Source organism: Brassica oleracea, chromosome C1 (assembly GCF_000695525.1).
Source record: "Brassica oleracea var. oleracea cultivar TO1000 chromosome C1, BOL, whole genome shotgun sequence".
NCBI classification, from domain to species: Eukaryota; Viridiplantae; Streptophyta; class Magnoliopsida; order Brassicales; family Brassicaceae; genus Brassica; species Brassica oleracea.
The window spans coordinates 9,008,187-9,016,719 of NC_027748.1; positions in this window are offsets into that span (position 1 = coordinate 9,008,187).

Here is an 8,533-nt window from a genome sequence, read left to right on the forward strand (position 1 = left end):
TTTCGGTTTGTATGAATTTTAAACTTTATGAATGTTTTTTTCCTATTTCGGTTTTTATGAATTTAAATTTTATAATATTATTGGTTTTAAATTTCTGATTTTTTAAATTTATTAATATCAAAAAATATATAAAAATGCAAAATTAATTTGAAAAAAAAATGGGAATATACCGACGGACAGTGGTCGTCGGAATATACTGACGGACATATATCCGTCGGAATGCACCGAGGAACACTCTACGTCGGAAGTGTCCGAGGAACGTTCTCCGTCGGTACGTAGTTTTTCCGATGAACTCTGGTCTCGTGTATCCGCATCGTAATATCGTCGGAAGTTCGTCAGAATGACGTTTCTCGGTATTTGTCAGAAAGTCGTCGGAAGTTCTGACGAAATTCTGACGAATTTTTTTTTTCGACGAAACGATACCGACGGACGGGTTCGTCAGAAATTCGTCGGAATCGGTCTATTCCGACGAATTTCCGACGATTTCGGCCATCAGAATCCCCCTGTTTTCTTGTAGTGATACGTTGCATAATGGCTAACTAAAAAGATCAACCGTAGAAGAAAAACAAACTATATTCTGATAATGTCCCAAAACTCTGATCAACCAGCATAACGATACGTCTTACTAAATTTTACCATTAAAAAGGCTATCAAACATCTTGGTTAAGAACATACCTTAGCTTAGGGTTTCATGAATCAGTCGTTGAAGTGTCGATATCGGTTGATTAAAATCCACTTTGCCTAAAAAAATTACTAAAAGATTGATTAAATAATAAAAGCTCTTTATATATATATGAGTTCACAATTCAATACCTTCTTTTAATAGGACTCAATAACAGTTACTATAAATTCCTAGTTCTCAAAGTATTTGGAGTTTTCTCCTTTTGTATGTATCACATTTTTAATTTAACTTGCTGATATTTAATTTTTCTTTTAGGTTTCAGGCTCTGCAGTCTGATTGAACTTCTCTTCTTGCCAGACCTTATTAAGTTTGTTTAATCTCATGCTTAGTGTAGTTCATGAATTTTTTTTGGAATATCTCTGTATTTTCAGCTTAAAATAGACTAACAAAATATGTAAATCGTCACGTAAAGTATGTGGTGCATGTCAGCATGTGTATACACTATTTTGAAAGCGTAAAAGATTGCCGTCTGTTGGAATAACTGATAATGCAAAATGGCATTTAGTTACAAAATAAATTTTTAACAAGATCTATATAGTCTAATTAAAATTGTTAAATTAGAGATATTTCGACGGACCAGGCCGGTCTAATCCGACCCTGATTTTTCTGTTTAGTTTCACTGTTAATAGTTAAGTACTAAAAAGACAAAAAGAGATGAGTTTGGCAGATCAAATTTACTAATCGATGAATATCACCCAGTATGTTTAAAAAAAAAAAATCTCCCAGTATTACCACAAGGCAAAGGTGGTCTAGGCAGAAATGCATACTACAAAAGATGAATGTGATTTTGGAAAACAGATGATAAAGCCACTCGTTTAAAGTAAATGCACTTCGATTTATTTGGCGTCTGTTTTATTCTTTGGAATATTTATGGATTGCATGGGCACGTCGATATTTGATCTACTTCAATTTCCTTTGGGATGTTAGTGAAAAATATCTTCATGTTCTTGAATTCAGCATAAGTTTCTTAAAATCTGACTCTTTGCTGCATCTTAAAATCGGCATGCATAATACAACATTCGTTGCATAATACAACATTCGTTGAAGCGTTCATTGGCAATAAGAACGATGGCTAATTTTCACGCCCATCCTTCCACTCATTTAGCTGGTCTGGAAATTCTTTACGCCCAAGATTAGTTCATGTAAATTTCCTGGACCAAGGCTACATGGAATCAGTTTCTAGTACGCTACCAAACAAACCAAATGGAAAGTTAAAAAAAAAACGGAATCGTAAAAAACTTAGGTTTTAAGGCAATACCGGATTGGGAGAATACGTTATCGTGTATACGGTCATTCTCTAGTGGTGGCTCTCGAAACTAGGTGGCCATGATTGATACAGTTTATTATATGCCCTGGCTTAGGGACTAAATTTTTTTTTTAAAAAAATTCTTTCGTAAATGATTCTCTTTTTTGTTAATCAACAAATTTAAATGAGTAGCAACATTCGACGGATCATATATTAGATATAGGTATAACCATAATCATCTTTAAAAATTACAGATTAAGTTTACAGACCTAACCACTAACCTAAAAAGTGTACAGATCCAACCAATCCCACTCGTAAAATATATGCCCACCATATCATTTTTTAATATGATCTTATTTTAAATAATACAACCTTGAAAATTAATTACATGCTGCTAGATAGTTATAATATACACCATAACTTCATATAAACCATCTTCATCGTTTGAAACCTTCCAATGTGATGATTGTTGATAATATAAGCAAAACAAATTATTACAAGTTAGCAAGAATAAGTTGATCACACGAAATCTTCTAAACAAACACAAAGTTAAGAAACACGTAAAAACAATTTGATTCATTTTCCGCCTGTTTTTGAGCAGGCAAGTTAAGGAAATAATCTCGAAAGAAACACGCGAAAGGTTTCTCACGAAATTAACGTGGACCATTAAGGCAAATGCCAACCACCAACTTATATATAACGACAAAAATACAATATATTATTTCTTAAAATGACTAACAAGTGACGTTTATTAAATTTGAATTGTAGATATGCTAATTTAGCAGCCAATTTGAGGAATCAAGTGGCAGCTTGAAGGATGTTGTCGTATGCAAGCTGTTCTCCATATTTACTTTGAATACTTTTAAATTCATCCAACCAAGAAGCTTTATGTCTTCCAACGAAAACGACATTCAGAAAATCAAACCTTTAATAGAGACTTAGGTTTTTATAATGATTTTTAAATAGCAAATGTCGTGGCTAAAAAGTAAACGTAAATGGTATATAGACCTTAATTAGTTTTGAGTTTAAACTTTCGAAATATGCTTTTTATTCTCAAGAATACAATATTTTAGAATATTTTGGGTCTTTCAATTTATAAAATATTCTATAATTTGTATGCGGATTTTATTGTAGTTTTTTTCGCTTTTTAATTCTACAAACTTCTTGATTAGTTGGATTGTGAAGTTTTACTATTACTAGAAGACTTCTTCCGAATGGCATAATTGTCCGCTACGCGCCTCGATCTTCAAAGATGTTTTTATTGAAAATATATGTTATTAACTAGTTTTTTACATCATATTTTCTTTGACTATTTAGGTAGACAAACTTACATAATAAAATAGAGAGAACATATCTGATTCTGTTTTAAAAAAAACATATCTGCTTTAATCAATATTATAATAGATGATTAAACTTTTAATAGAAAAAATGACCTCGGTTTGTAATGCATTGTTATCCAAAAAATTATCACTGGTTCAAGCGTTAGTCCCCATGTAAATTAGTACACTATATAGTTATTCGGCGTCATATTTATATATTTGTTACCAACTACGATTTTGGGTCGATCTATTTAAAGAAAAAACAATTTGGCCATTAGTGATCGGCTACTACGTGGAAACTGCAAGAAACGATAAGAACAAAATTTACCAAAGGCAAAAGTGGCAGCTTTGACTTTGATTCCACAGCTCGAACTTTGCTTGCGTTTGCAATTTGGTGTTTTGGCTGATAGCTCTCTAAATAAGTAATAAATGTGAGATATTATATATTAAAACATAATTACAACTTTGATTTATGTGTGATTTTTTTTTAAAATAAACATATTCCTAGAAAATCATGTTATATTTAATATCTTATCTTATCATCTAAATTTTGGGTCCACCATATTTGGCTATCAATAATTGGATTTAAAGAATAGATTATCCATTGGATTATTAGATAGTATAAATTAAATAGATATAATTTAATGTTGTAATACTATACCTCTATATGCTAAATATTTAAATATTTATCGATATTAACTTTTAAAATTATAAATATTTTTTTAAATAACAAAAATTATATTATCTAACAATGATTAATCTTTACTACCTTAAACCAATGAAACAAATTTTAAACTATATAGTTTATTTTAAAAATTAAACAAAAACTAAATGTTTAATTATTTCTCGATAATATAAATCTACGAAGCGAAAAGTTTAATTTTTAACAAACTTTCTAAATTTGTGAAATGTTACAATATCTTTGAATATGCAATAAAACAATATTTTACTAATATTTATATATATAGTTATGATTTTAATAATAAAATAATAATCCGAAAATATATACATAGAAGAAGATACAAATACATGTGAAAATTTGAAATAATCTATTCAATGAAAAAAATATTCAGTAAACTTATTATATTTTAAGAATTGATAGACATATATATATATATTATAATATATACCAATTTAGAATCGAAAATAAAATATTTATATAAAAATAAATGAAAAATAAAATCCGCGCGGTTCGAGATCTAGTTAGTTATCAAACCACGGGATTATGACAAAGTGCTTACGGTCAATATATTAAAAGCGCTTTCAGTTATCTATTCCGTTTTGTAGATCGCATATCAACTTTTATCATCATAAGTTTAAGAAAATTGTCAAGCAAACCAAGCAAGTTGCTTCTACTTTATTTCTTTATTATCACAAGTTATAGCCCAATTTCCACATTGTTTGAGTATTTTATTGTTAGAGATCACTCCAGAGTGACATCGCCGATTAGTTAATGATAATTGATAAGTATATGATAAGAACTTATATAAGACCACATGTTTTGAAGAACTTTTATATTATCATATACCAAACGCATAAACCATCTAAAAATCGCCACACAAATAATAATTTGGAGCTTAAGCATCTAACATTTTAACAGATGAAGTAGCACAAGTAGATGGGTGTGTCCCATTAAGGACGTGGTTTAGATTGAATTCACATGTTAGGTTCTTCAAACTTTTTTCACTGAGTAATAAAAATATTATATAAGTTATGATCATATTTTTATACGCACTGTTCTTTGGTATATATATCATATACATTTACACGAACTTGCTCTATGCTGTGGACAGATTTAACAAAACTGTATGAACGTGAAATAAGTCTTCATTCCCAGCCGCCTGGAGATTAGCGTGTATAAAATGTATAAAATCAAATGATATCGGAGAAAGGTTATATCAAACGAAACGAGGTCGTTTTGAGTATCAATTCTAGTAATATACAATTGGAGGTTATTATCAATCTCATATATCTTAATCAACTTGTTTCGATGTTTAAAACACACACATATTATGTATATCTATTCTATTAAAACAAAATTAAATTACAAAACAATACTTACCTATTTTAAAATGATTTTTTACATTTTTTCTTTTATTTTAACGAATTTAAACCATTTTATTTATTGCTTATTTTTTAAATAATTCGACCTCATTTATTACGGATACAAAATAGAACTATCTATTTTTAAGTGGTTTTATTACAGCATTTACATTCAATTTTTCATTCTTTTTAATTACTTCATTAATTATATTTATCATAATAATTCGCCGACATTTATTTATGTGTTAACCAAAATAATTTAATAAGTTTGAATGAAATTGATTTATTTATGACAAGAATTCAACCAATCCGTTCAGATACAGATCATTTTTTTTGTATCAAATGTTTGGGTTAAAATTAAACTTTGTTCGGATATTATAAATTTTCAGACGGCGTTTAGACTCGGATCCTTCTAGATTCGGATAAATTTGTAGAAATCTAAAAATATATAAATAATTTATATTTTTAGAAAAATCGTTAAACAATTTATAAAAATATAAAAGATTAACACTATGCATGGACCTGCAGGTGAAGCTCCATTATATATTAAAATTAATGTAATTTCCGAAGTCATTAGATAATTTTTCTTTACATTTTAAGATAAGTGTGATTGACAAAAAAATATTAGTATAAGAAGCAATAAATGGTAAATTTGGCTGACGTAGACGTTATTAACTGCTGTCTTGATTCGGTGAACGTATTTGTCAGGTCATATATAACTCAAAGAACCATATAACTCAAAGAACCGCATGTCAAAACCATATCAATCTCTAGAACCTTCAGAAAAACCTGACTTTTATGCCATTTAATACGTCTATAGCGATCAAGAAAAACGAACTGAACTGAATTATATAGTACTCCATCAAGTTCAAAATGATACGTATTTTAATTTTTTCACAGATTAGTAAAATATACTATGCTGTATTAAATGCATAATGTTTGTGATAATCAATTTTCATAGTTTTAAACTAATAAACATCCAAAAAATATAATATTTTTTTTTAAATTTACAATTACCTATTATTAATTGACAAAAAATACATTTTTTTGTCATCAACAATACAGACTCATACTGACTATGTAAACCAAACCTGGTGATCTGCATCCATGTGAACAATGAAAACAGTTGCTTCCTAACACTGTGTGCTAGACTATCCACCTTTAAATTCTACGTCTTTGGTACATAGATAATCTCTGATCGGGTGAAGTTTTTTTTCAGGGTCTTGATATCTTCCAAATAATTTGCAAAAGCTGGTCATTCCTCTGGTTCCGAAACCATCTTCACCAATTGAGAACAATCTGTTGCAAACGTAACCTGAAATTGACGTAAATTCCTCATGCATTCCATTGCCCAGAATAGCGCTTCCATCTCCGCATGAAGAGGCGAGAGACTAGCCCTAACATTCTTCGCCCCCAACAATCCATCAAAACCTTCTAAAGTACTGAGCCAACCTTGTTCTGAAAAACTAACTTATTTTTTCCACGAGCAATCCGTAAAACACAATTTTCCTGGGATCGACGGCAATATCGTATCTATTATTTGTGGTGCCGTCCTCTGGTCATTCAATACTTGGTCATTCAATACTTGTTGATAAAAAATGCATTAAAAATATAAAAATGTATATTTTTGAAACAATTTTTTTCTCTAAAACATATATCTTTTTAAATGGAAAGAGTAAGGTATCAGATGATTATTTTTTGGTCTATCAGACTATATGGTTTGTTTCTTCCAGTCTTCTCTGTAAATCAAAGTCCAGTATTATGTTTACGGTTGATATCCAATGTTTTCTTCTCAGAACTAGAGTCAGAACTAAAATTATACTTCACAATGATAAAAATATACAAATGTTAAAGATTTCAAAGTAAGAATCTAAGATTTTCCATACATTGAATAATTAAAGAGATTGATAAGACTTTTCATAAGGTTTGTGGGAGATTAGCTGGAATGAATATAAATCAAATGATTTAGAGTAGAGCTTATGTAAAACGAAATCGACGTCCTTGCTGTTATGGACATGGCAGCTTATTGTCCACCTCATGCATCTTTATCCACCCAATTAAAAACGAAATCACTTGCACATTGTTTAAACACACAAACATGTATATTCTCGTTCAATCTGTAGTTTATAAAGTCAACATATATTTTATTATTTTTAACATTTAAAAGGATAAGAAGAAGAAGAAGTAGTGACAAAAATGGCTGATGTTAGATTTTTTGACTTCAGTGTTACTTTGGTTCGGTGATGATGAATTTATTAGACTATGTATCGAGGAGACGACGACTTGTATATCTGATGCTTTTCTAAAACGATCAAGACACGACAAAATGTGGATATATAAATATCTCATATTATAAGCACAATGTATTATCCCGTCGACGAACCATTCATCTTATCAAACTTTGGGTTTTCTTTTCTTTATCCTAATATAAGCAAGTTGCAATTTAGTTTATAGATAATAGTATAATACCATTGTTCCATCCATTAACCTAGTCAAATCTATTAGATAATGTTGTAAAAATCGCTAGGCGGGTAACTAGACGCTTTATAGAGTACTAGCGACTAGGCGGATTATTCGGGATCTAAACGAGGCTTAGGCGTTAGCAAATTATTGATTTATTTTATATAATTTATACATTTATATGACATATTTTAATTTTTAAGTTTAATTATAAAATTATTGTGATGAATTATCAAAATTAGATATACAAAACATAAGAAAGTAGATAAATTTGTAGATTTGTAATAATATTATTGATTAATTTAACATATATAGACAATTTTAGATCGATTTTAACCATTTTTAACCGATTTGGAACAATTTAAACCAATTTAAATCATATAAATCGGTATAAATCGGATTTTAAGAAAATCGTTTCGGATATGACCGAGTTGCCGCATAGGCGGGAGCCTAAGCGCCGTCTAGACCGATTTTTAGAACCTAATCAACTGTACACACCTTTATTTTTGTTAATAGTTGTATCTATTACTTTTATTTCTTAAATTGAAAAATCAATTTTGTTAAGCTCTATTCAAAATTAATTGACAGAGTAAATAGACTAGTCCATATCACTAATTTACTACCTAATATTTTTTCAGATTTCTAATATGAACTTTATAGATTATTCCATATCACTCTTTTGAAATTATGATTTTTGCATTAACTAGGAATATTTTTTTGTCTAATGGTTTAATTAACTAGGAATATATTGGTAATGATCTCAAGTTTTGGACCATATCGAAT